General features: G+C 39.2%; 1 non-coding gene across 1 annotated transcript; it reads left to right on the top strand.

The window, feature by feature from the left end:
* Positions 1-6,810: 6,810 nt before the first annotated feature.
* Positions 6,811-6,917, top strand: LOC111896774 (small nucleolar RNA R71). The gene has a single exon (XR_002852029.1). It is a non-coding gene; the product is annotated as a small nucleolar RNA R71 (small nucleolar RNA).
* The last annotated feature ends 8,822 nt before the right edge of the window (positions 6,918-15,739 follow it).

Here is a 15,739-nt window from a genome sequence, read left to right on the forward strand (position 1 = left end):
AAGTAAAAACGTACTCTTGTCTAGTTTGAATCCACCTCTTCCTTATGGCTAGCTAATTATTATGGATTATCTAGTTGGTTTTAATTATATTAGTAATTTAGTTCTAACTTTACCAATAATTAACTAATTCATGTCAAACCATGTATGTTCACACACAATTAAACACCGAACTAATTATGAATATGCTATGTAAGATTTATTATATAAACGCAATTATGGTCACAATACACGTTCTCTAGCACAACTAAGCATATTTACTCTAATTACTGACTAAGATTAGTCAATCTTAGCTCTAACAATTCAATGTTCACTAAATCATTAGGTAAACAAGTTCATGCAGTTAATGGTCACTAAGCTACACAGAACATGCGATCAAGCAATTAGAGAAACAAACATAAGCATGCTAGGTATACAAACCAAACACAAGCAACTTTACCAACTAAAGAAATCCGTAAAAATTAAGCTATTCATAAGTTAGAAGCTTCATCTAGCTAAACAAGAGTAGCTAAATTCAGCTGCTCATCATAGCAAACTAACACAATTCAAGGTATCACTAAACATGTTTCTAGATAAAAACTAAACTAAATTGTGGACCTTAATTATTTTGGTGTTGAAAACCTTTTTCCAGCGCCTTATTCCTGCTTAAAATCGCTTCCTGGAACTCCTTCCTTCAGCCAAAAGTCTCTCCTTTTCGTAATGGTTGAGGATTCTTAAATACACCTCAAAATCCCTCGCCACGTCGTGGATATTCACGCCACGACGTGGATTCCGTAGCTATCCTTACCGGGCAAGGATTTCTCCATAACGCGATCTTTATCTTCCGTAATGCTCGTGCCAAGTCGTGTCTATCCAAGCCACGACGTGGGTGTAGTAATTCCCGTGGATTTATTCCTTTCTTGTGTTCCAAGTCTCCCATGTTCCACATATTGTCGCTTTTGGTCCCTTTCTTCGAAAATACCTTTAATTGACTGAAAATAACAATTTAAAGTCATAAGTACCATTATTCTAAACATATTATCAACTTATTAATAGAAATGTACTTAAATATTGCCTAAAAATAGGTATAAATATGACAATATCAAAATACCTCACACTTGAGCTTTGCTTGCCCTCAAGCAAATTTAACTTAACCCTTAATTACTAACATCACATAGAACAATCCAATTCCAACTCAGCCATTATGCCCAGACCTCAACGCATGCATTTGTGTCTAAAATTTTCCTAAAGTACCCCCATACTTTAAATACTTACAATCTTCATAAACACTCGCCCACTTTTTTCGAGCAATGCTCATTTTATGCAACCCTCCGAATCCATCCCCAGAAATCTTACTTAACCTCAAGATATTTTTGTAAAGCAACCCAAGCATACATAACTAGAGAATTACAGCTTTTAGAAGATACCACAACTTGGAGCTCTTGAATTCTTCTTTTCTTCAATATTTGATCCTCAATTTTTTTGAATTCACTTCTTCATGATTTTTGGCATCTTCAATTTATGATTCCTTAGAACTTTGATCTTTGATCTTCAACTTTGATAGCTCCAAAATTCTTCAAGAATTCTTACTTTTTAGCAATTTCTCTTTTTTTTTCACTCAATACCTACATGCTTAAGCAGGGGCGCTTTACTTCAACCTTTATTGGTTAATACATATCTTTCCTGGATACATTTCAGGTACAGGCTGCTAAACATATTGCATCCCTCAAACCAAGCGAGGTTATGTTTTTGTTCCATGATCTCACTAAAATAAGGGAGGCCACATAACACTAGCAACTACAGTTTATTATTACTAGATTTAATTATCAAAGATTTTAGTTTTCAAAATTTTAAAATTTTTTAAATTTTGACCATCAAATTTTATCATTATCTAGTAGTTTACTTTTTCTACCCCCTACCCCACACTTATTTCATACAATGTCCTCATTGTATGCATAAAATAAATTAAAATTAAAGAAAAGGGAGAAAAAGGAACAGACTCCCCTGGGATAGCGGTGTAAGCATCTCAAAAGTGCAGAAAACGTGCATCTCCAACACGGACCTCTCAAAAATATAAAGTTGGTGTAGAACCGGATAAATATGTAGATGAACCATGAACATGAATTGAAACTTCAATTCTTCAAAGCTGGCGTTAGAAAGTAGAAAATAATGGATAAATGAAACACGTCGTGGCAAGGAGTACCACGTCATGATATGAGATGAAAACGCGAACAGAAAGATGTTTCAATCTTTTAATCTGAATGAAAGTCACGATGTGGCGGAAGAAGCCCACGTCGTGGAAACTGGTCGTCTGAAAAATTCATCATTACTTAAGTTATCCTAGCAGCTTAACCAGTGTCTTAATGGGTTAAGACTCTTCTATACTTCCCGACTGTAACCTCTCTCCCTCTAACGTACCCCACACTTATTTTGAATTGTGGGTTCCAAATCACAACTTTAAGCATCCTTAACTTGACTAGACAAATATGACTCTTGACTTAGCTTTATATGCTCCTGAGAATTCCAATGCTAATCTGAAAAACGGAACAACCCAAAAGAAATAAAAGAGTAACTTAATAGTTCCACAAAGTCTTACAAACCACATTTAAACAAAACTACATAAAACAAAACAAAAGAAAACAAATAGAAAAGAACATCAATCGTCATCTCCTTGTCCCTGAGCTCCACTTGGTCCTGCCCCGTCATTCCGTGGATTCCAAACCTCCTCCCAAGTTGGAAACTAAGGATAATGTGGTGGCATAGAAGGTGGTCGAGTCACACCCAAATATGAATAAATACCCTCAGTAAGCTGGGTATTATAAATAGCATGCCCTCGGAGGTTATCCAAATAAGTTCCCACCCGACTCTGAAAAGGATTGGTGGGTACTCCTTGCACGTGTTGTGGAGCAGTATGCTCTCTCTTCATCTCTCCTCTAGCTCGCACATTTCGACGCCACGATCTAGCTGGTGGTTGCTGCCCTGGCTGTGCCTCCTCCTGCTCATCATCTATTGGCGGTATAACAAAACCTCCCCCGACATTCACCACTACCCGCATAACTCCCAACACTTGAATGGTTAAATCGGTATCCGGGAATCGGGTAAGATTCTGCACAAATTCGTGAGTTAAAATATGATATGACCGAGCAAGGCGAGTAACCAAATGTCCTCCCGTAATTGGACTCCCAGGCCTAGAATTAGCCGCTTTCTTCCCCATGAACCTCGCCAACATGTATGGTAAATCACAGCAAACCCCAGGAGTAATAAGAGTCCACAAATAAAACAAATTCTGAATAGGGACTTTATTGCCATGATGCTTGTGACTTATAGAAAAAGTGATAAGGCGATGTAGAAATCGGAAAACGGGATTCCGAATCTGCGATTCACTCGAGTCACGAGTATTATACTCATGGTTGGAAATACTCCGCCAGAACTGCACATCCATAATACCGGGATTAAAATCCCGAACACACCCAAGTAGAAATGGTATGAAAAACGGAGATTGAGTTTCTACTTCGGTATAAAGTCCCATTCGCCAAGCGAACACCTGAAGACTACATTCCCTATAAACACCACCCAAACGGAAAACAAGAGCCCGATTGTAAGTGAAGTCAATGGTGCGTTCCTCAAAGCATACGATAGAGAAAAACTCCACCGATAACTCCCGGTACATGGGTTCTTGAATTGCGAATAAATTTCTCCACCCGTGACAAATGAAAGAAAAATGATCTCCTTCATATGTTTTCGTCCAATAGCGTTCTAATTCAGCAACCATTCTGACACCACCGATCCATCCCTAATCTATAATCGGAGCTATCGCAAATTCCCTGTTGTACAGCCATCCCAAACGATTCTCATATGTCGTCAACAATGGTCGGGGAATGTTTTGTGGGAACTGATATAAAGGATGTACACTCGCCTCATCTATCGGATCTTCCTCCTGTGGAACAGCTCTTCGTGGTCCGATTTCTACATACAAAATGAAACCAAAGCAGCAAACACCCTAAACATTAAAACAAATAAAACTGTTTGCTCAGAATTCATGACGTGGCCAAGCTCGCCACGTCGTGGACCGCAGACGGACCAAGAGTATAGATCGGTTACTTTATATGCGATTTCAACCAAAAACAATGCTTAGGGTTTGTTCCTATTGCCATTCAAGGGACATGCAACCTAAAATTAACAGCTAATTTCAACCAATTTCATGAATCTCATTATCCACATAAACCTTAACCATGAAAATGTAAAATTGTAAGCAATAACTACAATTAATGGATAGAACACATACCAAATAGAGTTAGATGACAAGAAATTGCAAGGAATTTGGAAGCAAATTAAGAAATTGGCTGTGGGGACCTTGTTCCCGTTCGTGCGGCAGTAGCAAATGTGGAAGAATATGCGGTCAAAGAGTTTTAAAGAAATGGTCCCCCCATGACTTTTTAAAGGCCACGTCGTGGACTTTGAAAAATTATGAACTGTTAAAAAAAAATATTTTCATATGATCCCCGTAATCACTTTTGAACCACGACGTGGCACCTTCAGGCCACGACGTGGTATATACCTAATCGCAAAACTTGAGTAAAATCACACATTTTAACTATTTATTTTGCATTTTAATACTTAATTAAAACTCCCCACAACTCATTCTTACTAAGTATCAGTCATTAGACGATGAGTTGTTATCTTTCCTAATTAAAAACTAAAAAAATTAAAAGAAAAGAAATGCAAACCAATCTCGGTTTGCCTCCCGAGAAGCGCTTCTTTTTCTTGGAGTCTTGAGCTGGACTCCGTGCCTCCTACATTGAATCCTCCGAAGAGTCCAACACCAACTGAACCTTTTGTTCCTTAAAACGCCTCTTGTAAGCTTGGACTCCTCTTTTGTACGCCTTTTTTGAATTCTCTTTTTTAGCTTTGACCTCTTCTTCAGCTTTGACCTCTTCTTCAAGCTTGCGTTTTGTCCCTTGAGTCTTTAATTTTTCTTCACTTTTCAACTCCATACCACTTGTCACTTCCTTCACTATTTGCCTTGTCACCTTTGAAGTAGTCTTTTCTTCCTCACTTGTCATCCCCTCATCTTCTTTACTCACCCAAGAAGGTGGACTCTTGTAAGCTATAACTTCAACCAAATATGGAACAGATGCTCTTGGTTTTGTTCTTTTGACTTGATGAACTGTCTTTATCTCTTCCTCCATAAGCTTTTCTAGTTCTTCCAGTTCATTGTCTTCATTTATTGTGAACACCTCTTCTTGAACATGATCCTCTTGGAAGTCATCTTGCATTCCAAAAACTTCTTTTTCATCTCCGACCCTCAAAGTTAGCTTAGATTCACGAATATCAACTAGAGCTCCAGCGGTGTTAAGCAATGGTCGACCAAGGATAATTGGAACATCGGGGTCTTCCTTCATATCTAACACTACAAAATCTATTGGAAAAACAAATTTTCCAATTTTCACCAAAATATCCTCCACGATGCCCCGGGGTTGTGTCACAGAACGGTTCGCCATGTGAATCTGCATTCTTGTAGCCATCATCTTCTGAATTTCCAATTTTTGATAAAATGAAAAAGGCATCAAATTAATGCTAGCCCCAGAATCGGCTAAAGCATTAACCTTCATCTTGTTACCAAACTCACACGGTAGAGTGAGGCGTCCAGGATCCCCCATCTTCTCAGGTATTTCTCCCAACATAGCTTTTGAACTTTTCCCACTTAGAATTACCTTAGACTTCCTCTTTAATTGCTTGCGAGTGTCCATTAAATCTTGCAGTAATTTTTGATACTCGGGAATTTTAGATATGGACTCGACAAAAGGGGTACTAATTGAGATGTCTTTCACATGCTTAACAAACTCTATATGCTCCCTTTCCAGTGGACTAAGGGCAGCTTGGGATGGAAAAGGCAAAGGTGGATGACAAACTGGAACGACCTCAAAATCTTTTTGTTCAGACAGGGGCCACGTCGTGGCCGGATAAGTGCCACGTCGTGGCTGAGCCATTTCAGCAACCTTCTCACTTTTGAATTTTGGCTTCTTTGGTTTTCGGTCAGGCTGCTGTGGTTCTTCTTCCAATGCCTCCAGGAACTCAGTGATGGCTTCTTCTTCAGTGTCTATGGCCATTACATGAGATTGGGTCTGCTTTTCGGTATTTTTCGGGGATAACCTCTCATGAACTAGAGTAGCTAGTTGACCAACTTGAACTTCAAGGTTATGGATGGAGGCTTGCTGATTCTTCATTAAAGTTTGTTGTTCCATAATAGCAGAATCAGTGGCGTCGTGTCTCTTTTCCGAAGCTTCCATAAACTTCATCAACATAGTCTCTAGATCGGGTTTCTTCTCGGCTGGTGGCTGCTCCTTTTGATAAAAGCCTCGACCTGTCTGCCTATACTTCTCTTCTTTTTGCTTCTTATACTCTTCATATGGCAGCCATTCCCTCTTCGGTTTCCTCCAGTCCTCATCAAACTTATCCCCACTCGAGTAGCATACTTGAGCTCTTCTATTCCCAAACTCATCTAAATTGCAGTCCTTTGTCAAGTGTGGATCACTACATCTCTCGCAGCCCACTCTTATGGCATGTATTGACTCGTCCATTTGTGTCATTCTTCGATCCAAATTATTTAGCATGGCCATCACAGCTGCTATTCCTTCAGTTTGGGCCCCTCCACCGCCTTTGATTCCATCTTGCCTAGGGTTGTGGTATTCGCGAGAGTGTTTCGCGAATTCTTCAATCAGCTCCTTGACCTCCCTTGGATTTTTCTTTGTCAAGGGTCCTTGAGAGTCAAGGAGTTGTCTCGTCATAACATTGACCCCATCATAGAAAATAGACATCTCTTGTTGCACATTTAGATAATGTTGAGGGCAATTCCTGAGTAAACCCTTGTACCGCTCCCATGCTTCATATAAAGACTCCCCCGGTTGTTGCTCAAAGTTGGCTATTGCCTTCTTGAGTTTGGCTATCTTGGATGGCGGGAAAAAATGGTCCAGAAATTGCTCATGAATTTGAGCCCAAGTGGTAATTGTACCGGGTGGGAGTGATTTTAACCACTCCTTAGCAGCTCCTTTGAAAGTGATGGGAAGCATCCTAAGCAAGACTGTGTTTCTGTTGACATTTGGGACATTGAAGTAATCCGCAATGTCGTTGACTTCATCTTAATGCTTAAAAGCATCCTCATGATCTTTCCCAAGGAATGGGATATCCTTCAGTGCAGTCAATATGTACCCCTTCAACTCGAATGTGGCAGTGGCAGGTATTGCGGGTTGGATTAAACCGGGACCCACATCTTCTCGGATCCGCTTCTTGTAAGCTCCCATGGACATCTCTTCAACTGCTGCCATCTCGTTCCTTGGCTCGTTCTCGCGTTCACTCGTATGTTCTTCAAATTCTAGCTCAGTGTCGTATTCCGATTCGTTTTGGACGAGTGTTTGATCCAAGTGCTCAAAATTGCTCTTGTGCCTCGCGGATGAACTTGACTCTCCTGTCTTCTTTCCCGACTTCCTTGAAAAAGCTGACTTTAATTCTTGTAAGGGCTTGTGTATTGCAGACTCAGGATCTACAAGTGGTGGCACCAAGGGTGTGTTTGAGCCTCTGGTCATGAACTCCGGCAGATAAACTAAATAAACAAAACGTAAAATTGAACTAAAATAGAAAAAATTAGATAACAACTAAAAATCTAAAGTTCTAGGTGTCCACGACGTGGCACGGATACTGCCACGTCGTGGACTCTATGACTGAAAAAAAAATTAACTTTGCTGAAAAATTAACTTTTTATGGGTTTTACTCCACAAGAAGGATCGATTAATTTAATGCAAATAAATAAGCTAATAGATTAAGCCGTTCCCCGGAAACGGCACCAAAAACTTGATGTGCACAAAAGTACCCACTAATTTTAATATTTATAACCTAACAAACTTAGACTAACTATGCACTTATAGGCAGTGTACCTAGTCAGATTACAGTATAGCTTGGGTAAGTCGGGTGTCGATCACAGGGAACGGTGTTACTAATTAATTTACTTGCTATTAAATTAACTTAATTATTAACAAGTTTAAAAGGGGTTTTATCTGATTTTACAAGATCAGACGAACTTAAATCAAATTCAATAAGTAAAAACATACTCTTGTCTAGTTTGAATCCACCTCTTCCTTATGGCTAGCTAATTATTATGGATTATCTAGTTGGTTTTAATTATATTAGTAATTTAGTTCTAACTTTACCAATAATTAACTAATTCATGTCAAACCATGTATGTTCACACACAATTAAACACCGAACTAATTATGAATATGCTATGTAAGATTTATTATATAAACGCAATTATGGTCACAATACACGTTCTCTAGCACAACTAAGCATATTTACTCTAATTACTGACTAAGATTAGTCAATCTTAGCTCTAACAATTCAATGTTCACTAAATCATTAGGTAAACAAGTTCATGCAGTTAATGGTCACTAAGCTACACAGAACATGCGATCAAGCAATTAGAGAAACAAACATAAGCATGCTAGGTATACAAACCAAACACAAGCAACTTTACCAACTAAAGAAATCCGTAAAAATTAAGCTATTCATAAGTTAGAAGCTTCATCTAGCTAAACAAGAGTATCTAAATTCAGCTGCTCATCATAGCAAACTAACACAATTCAAGGTATCACTAAACATGTTTCTATATAAAAACTAAACTAAATTGTGGACCTTAATTATTTTGGTGTTGAAAACCTTTTTCCAGCGCCTTATTCCTGCTTAAAATCGCTTCCTGGAACTCCTTCCTTCAGCCAAAAGTCTCTCCTTTTCGTAATGGTTGAGGATTCTTAAATACACCTCAAAATCCCTCGCCACGTCGTGGATATTCACGCCACGACGTGGATTCCGTAGCTATCCTTACCGGGCAAGGATTTCTCCATAACGCGATCTTTATCTTCCGTAATGCTCGTGCCACGTCGTGTCTATCCAAGCCACGACGTGGGTGTAGTAATTCCCGTGGATTTATTCCTTTCTTGTGTTCCAAGTCTCCCATGTTCCACATATTGTCGCTTTTGGTCCCTTTCTTCGAAAATACCTTTAATTGACTGAAAATAACAATTTAAAGTCATAAGTACCATTATTCTAAACATATTATCAACTTATTAATAGAAATGTACTTAAATATTGCCTAGAAATAGGTATAAATATGGCAATATCATCTGCCAATATACTATTTGATTCCGGAGCCAACTACTCCTTTGTGTATTGTAAATTTGGTGGAAAACTAGCATTACCTGTAGAAAAACTTGATAATGCTCTGATTGTAGAAGTTTCCAGTGACAAGTTCGTACATGTTAGTAATCATATTAAGAACATAGTCATCGACCTAAATGGAAATGAATTCCATGAAGAGTTGTTGCCCATAGAGTTGAACGGTTTTGACATCTTTTTGGGGATGGATTGGCTTAGTGCCAACGATGCCGAGATATTATGTCGAAAGAAGATAGTTAGGGTAAATCCCCCTGGAAAGAAGTCATTTATGGTGTACGGGGACAAACGCAGAGTGAATTCTGGAATCATCTCCCTGATGAAAGCCAGAAAATGTTTATCCAAAGGATGTACATCATATTTGGCATTTGTGATCGATGCCAAGAAGGAAAAGAAGGAAGTGCAGAATATACCGGACGTATGTGATTATCCGGAAGTCTTTCCCGAAGATCTTCCTGGATTACCACCGGATAGACAAATAGAGTTTCGGATAGACTTGTTACCATGTACAACACCGATAGAAAAGGCACCTTACCGATTAGCACCGACAGAGATGAAGGAGCTTATGATGCAACTTCAGGAGTTGTTGGACAATGGAATCATTCGACGTAGTTCATCACCCTGGGGAGCTCCGGTGCTATTCGTGAAGAAGAAAGACGGGAGCATGAGAATGTGTATAGACTTCCGAGAGCTGAACAAGGCAACAGTGAAGAACAAGTATCCATTACCAAGGATTGATGACCTATTCGATTAGCTACAAGGTTCGAGCTACTTCTCAAAGATTGATCTTAGGTCAGGGTATCATCAGCTGAAAGTAAGAGATCAGGATATTGAGAAGACTGCATTCAGAATGAGATATGGACACTACGAGTTCTTGGTTATGTCGTTTGGACTAACCAATGCTCTATTAGCATTCATGGATTTGATGAATAGGGTTTGTAAACCATTCCTCGATAAATCTGTGATAGTGTTCATCGTCGACATTCTGATCTACTCGAAAAGTCAGGAGGAGCATGGCAAGCATCTACGAGAAGTGTTGGAAGTGTTAAAGAAGGAGAAACTTTACACTAAGTTCTCCAAGTGTGATTTTTGGATCCGAGAAGTCCAATTCTTGGGTCATGTGATTAACCAGGAGGGAATAATGGTTGACCTAGCAAAAATAAAAGTTGTAATGAAGTGGGAACGTCCAAAGAGTCCCACGGAGATTCGAAGCTTTCTTGGATTAGCTGGATATTATCGACAATTTATCCAAGGCTTTTCTACGATAGCTGCTCCATTGACAGCTTTGACCCATAAAGGAGCTACATACACGTGGAGCGAGAAACACGAAGAGGCATTCGAGAAGCTAAAGAAGTTATGCGAAGCACCGATTCTTTCTCTACCCGATGGAGTTGAAGACTTCGCGGTGTATAGCGATGCCTCAGGAGTCGGGTTGGGTTGTATTCTGACACAAAGAGAAAAGGTGATAGCATATGCCTCTCGACAATTGAAAGAGCACGAAAAGAACTACCCCACTCATGATCTGGAGTTGGCAGCGGTAGTATTTGCCTTAAAGATATGGAGGCATTACCTCTATGGAACGAAGTGAAAACTTTTCACTGACCATAAGAGTCTCTAATATCTCTTTAATCAGAAAGAGTTGAACATGAGGCAACGACACTGGCTAGAGTTACTCAAGGACTACGACTGTGAGATACTTTACCACCCTGGTAAAGCAAATGGTGTTGCTGATGCTCTCAGCCGAAAAGTCAATCTTGAAAGGAAAAGGCCAAGAGCATTGATAATTGAAGTCGTCTCGACGATTGTGGAAAGTATCAGGAAAGCTCAAGAAGAAGCTTTAGAGAAGAATGACTGAAAGGAAGAACGTTTGGGCAAAACGTTAGTGTTCGGTACAAACAGTCGAGGACTGAAGGTATTCCAAGATCGGATTTGGGTACCTAAGACGGGAGGAATAAGAGATCTTCTGATGGAAGAAACACACAAGACCATGTACTCGATTCATCCCGGTAGCACCAAAATGTATAGGGACCTAAAACCCTACTACTGGTGGCCGACGATGAAGCTCGATGTTGCGAAGTATGTGGCCGAGTGTGTGACATGTGCGAGTTAAGGCACAACATCAGAAATCGTATTGGAGTTTCGAACCTTTACCTGTACCCATGGGTAAATCGGAAGACATCACCATGGATTTTGTGACTAAACTGCCCAGGACGAAGAACGGTCACGACATGATTTGGGTAGTCATGGATCGTTTCACTAAGAGTGCACACTTCATAGTAGCCAATGAGAAGTGTTCTATGGATAAGCTCACAAATGCTTACGTGAAGGAGATAGTAAGACTTCACGGTGTTCCTCTTACGATTGTATCGGATCGTGATAGTCGTTTCATGTCAAGGTTCTGGAAAAGTCTACAGGAGGAATTGGGTACGAAGTTGTGTTTGAGTACAGCTTACCATCCGCAGACTGATGGCCAGAGAGAAAGAACGATTCAAACACTGGAAGATATGTTGAGATCATGTACCCTGGAGTTCCAAGGTAACTGGGACGAGCACTTACCTCTGGTATAATTTTCCTACAATAATAGTTTCCACTCAAGCATCAAGATGGCACCCTATCAAGCTTTGTACGGACAGAAGTGTCGTACTCCGTCTTGTTGGCTCGAGGCCGAAGAGAAGAAGTTTATGGGCCCCGAGATAGTCCATGAGACTGCTGAGAAACTGAAGGTAATCAGGGAAAGGATGTTAGCAGCCCAGGATCATCAGAAGAGCTATGCTGACAAGAAAAGACGATCGATGACCTTCAAAGTTGGAGATTTGGTTTTGCTTAAAGTCTCACCGTTGAAGGGACTTATAAGATTCGGGAAACGAGGAAAGTTGAGTCCAAGGTTTATTGGACCGTTCAAAGTTCTTCAGAAGATTGGGAACCAAGCCTACAAGCTGGAATTGCCCGAAGAGCTAGACGGTATTCATAACATCTTCCATGTGTGTTATTTGAGGAAATTCACGGGAGAAGTTCCTGATATAATCCCAATCTATAAGTTAAGGATGGATGAGAATAAGAGGCTAATCGAAGAGCCCGAGGCAATCGTTGACCGTAAGACTAAGAAGTTACGACGCAAGATGGTCGACTTAGTGCTAGTCCGATGGAAACATTCCAATGGGCCGAATTTCACTTGGGAAACAGAAAGTGAAATGATGAGTCGCTACCCACATCTGTTTGCTGATGTATGATTCCGGGACGGAATCATCCTAAGGGGGAGAGAATTGTAACGCCCGAGTTTCGGGGCTAAGAATTTTAGATGATGTAATAGTTTAGGTCAACTATTTTAACTCTTTTTGAAGTAATAAATATGAAATATTTGAATACATTGTGAATTATGTGTATTTGTGTGCTTATAGCTTAATTATAAAGGTATAATTAATAAAGAATAAAAATAAGCATCAAAATTAAAATGCGAGATAAGCCCGATATCTTTACGTAGAGTCGTAGTGGTCGAAACAAGGATTCTGTGGATATAAAGAACACCGAAATCCGAGTTATAACGAAGAAGTTATGGTCCGTCGAAGTTTTACGGAAAAACCGGCACGACACCAGGACACGTAAACAGTGAATTTACGATGGAGGAATTTTTATCCTTAGAAGTGTAAACAAAATTTGTAGTATACGTTAAACCGAGAACATACAAAAAGAAAAGAACGCCCAAATTTGACTTCATATGAGGAAGTTATGAATTTTCTAAGATTTGCCTTAACAGTGCACAACCAAAAACTCGAATTTTAGATCGAGGGGGTTTTGGCCTACGCGACCTACATGAGAATTGAATATCTCATTAATAGGAACTCAATGGTAAAAAGACAGACGAAAACAGAGTCCGTATGTAGAAGTTATGAATTTGACGCGGACGTTTAACGGTATAATCTCCTTGTAGTGTTAAATTTAAGATCGGTCGAGAATTAGCCGACGGAGTCAAAATAAAACTTGTAGATCTTATTTTTTTACCTATGCATGGATATAAAGAACTTCAAAAATGGAGGTCGTATGTGAAAGTTATGGATTTTAGAAGTCGGAAGTGTGCTGTGCGAAAATGGGTGATGTGGCAGAATCTTGGCCATTGTTTTCTACCCAAGTCTGGCCACTAGATGGTGACATGTGGCACCAAGTTCAGCCAATTTTCACCATATAAATAGAACCTCTCCCACCGTCATTTTCTTCACACCTTTCTCATTCTTTCTTCTCTTTACTCTCTTTCTAGAACCTCTCTCTAGCCACGAAACCCCACGAAAAGCCTAGGGAACCTCCCTAGCACGAGGCGGAAGCCACGGAGTGCTCGACGGCTCCGAGAAGAAGATCTTTTCGACTTTGGAACGTTGCTCCAAGCAAAGCCCGGTTTTCTATAAAACCCGCTGTAAGTGAGCTACGCCTACGCTATTTTTAATATATCGTTTATTTAATTATAGTAACGTTATTAGGAACTTATAATAAGTATTTTTTAGTCTCGACGAATAATAGACTAAACTCTAGCGATAATAGTAATAATAGCTAGACTATTAATTAGTCTCGACGAATAATAGACTAAACTCTAGCGATAATAATCGTCGAAGGAAATTATTTTTAAGAAGCGAAGCGCTGTCTGAGTTCGGATTCACCACCTTTTCAGGTGAGTACATAGTTACTTTCAGCTTACACATAGGTATGAAGTATTTTATATAAATTACGTGTTGTGTGTGCATATTATCTGTATACTTGCTATCTATGCTAGATGAACAAATTTATACATGTTTTAAATGATTTAAACTGTATATGTATTTTATATCAACAAAATGCATTGGGTAAAACATTGGTAGATGTAATAGTTGTTGTGTGACAAAATAAAATGATGAGAGGCCTCGTTATAGATGTTATTGATGATTCAGTCATCTAGCGGAGTATAGATGACAACCACAGACTGTTCTAGACAGTCCAGTGGAACGCTAGCTGGCTTGCAACCTGTAGGTGTTTATTTGAATTGTGTGTTTATTTGAACTGTGTGCTCACCAGGTGTACTCCATCCCCCTCATGGTTGCAGTAAGGATATTTATTGCTGAGGAATACCCTTAGCATTAGTGTCTATCTCGATGTTGATCCTTAGTCTAGGTCCCCTCTTATAGGTGTTTTAGGGACGTAATGTGAGGATAACGTGAACGGGTAATCGGGTTACTGTTGGTTGATGAAATTAATAAACTTATTTATTGTGGGTTGAAAACCCTATGTGCTCACTAGGCTCCTAAGCCTGACCCACTCAGTTTCTTGTATTACAGGTAGTGGCGCATGAGCATAGATGTGATGTCTTGGGATGAGAGATTAAGGGATTTTAGGCCTATAAATATGAAATAATGTAGTAAGGCCTATGTTGTATTGTTTATGCTTATGATCTATATCGAACATGACATCCCGAGTCTTTTTAATGAAATACATTTCTATGGAAATGCTTTTGATAAATCTTTATCATACTTTTTTGGGACAAATTCTGCAACACTTTTATTTAAAATGTTACTCTGGTTTTCAAACAAACCATAAACAAAATTGGTATTTTCTGGCCGTGAAAATGGGGATGTCACAACTAATGCCTATTGTTGTAAAACTCGCCGAGTTGACCGATTACTCCTCTGAGTACTCTCTACTTGCCCCCTTATCGAGACGAGTTACAGAATCTCGAGTACTCCCCGATCGGCCCCCTTACTGAACAGAGTATTGTTGTAAAACTCAGTCAACTTGGTGATTAATGTGTATAATTTACTTAATGATTTATTATTTACACACACAAGTGATTATATATATATATATATATATATATATATATATATATATATATATATATATATATATATATCTTAAATGTTCATTAATTATTCACCAAGTGAGACCATTATGTGTTTTTTAGCTTTTTTGTATTGTTATATATCTAATTTTGTTGTATATTTCAATCAAGTTATGATTTTGACATATATAATTTCCCTAAAAATATTTCTACATGAGTTACCGAATCCGAGTACTCCCGAGTACTCGCTACTCGGTGGTCGGCCGAACAGGTTCCGAGTAATGAGTACTACAACCTTGCTAATTCCTCTACGTCGCCGCTAATGCCCGTCGCCGCTAAAGGTCTTCATAGATAATCCCCAGTTCAACTTTCTTTCTTTGTATCGTGTCTTTTGTGAAACTCTCCACCCGACTCAGTTCCTTCGACGTAGCAAGCACCCATCCAACACCCAGCCGTCGATTCTTGCCAGGAGACCGCTATCACCACTGATTGACCGCCATTACTGGCGATGTGCACCCTTATTACTGGGGACCAAACCATTCAGATTGAATTACTTCTTATTTTCTATTAATCTTCTGTTTTCATTGTATTTTAGGTGATGAATGTGTAGTATAATTCTCAGATTTTGTTTGGTTGAGTGATTATATATGTATTTTGAGGTATGAAATGAGGGATGAAATTGTTTATGCATTTTGAGTGAATATATAGGTTTTTTCAAATTTATACAACATTTTGTATATGTTT

Source organism: Lactuca sativa, chromosome 7 (assembly GCF_002870075.4).
Source record: "Lactuca sativa cultivar Salinas chromosome 7, Lsat_Salinas_v11, whole genome shotgun sequence".
NCBI classification, from domain to species: Eukaryota; Viridiplantae; Streptophyta; class Magnoliopsida; order Asterales; family Asteraceae; genus Lactuca; species Lactuca sativa.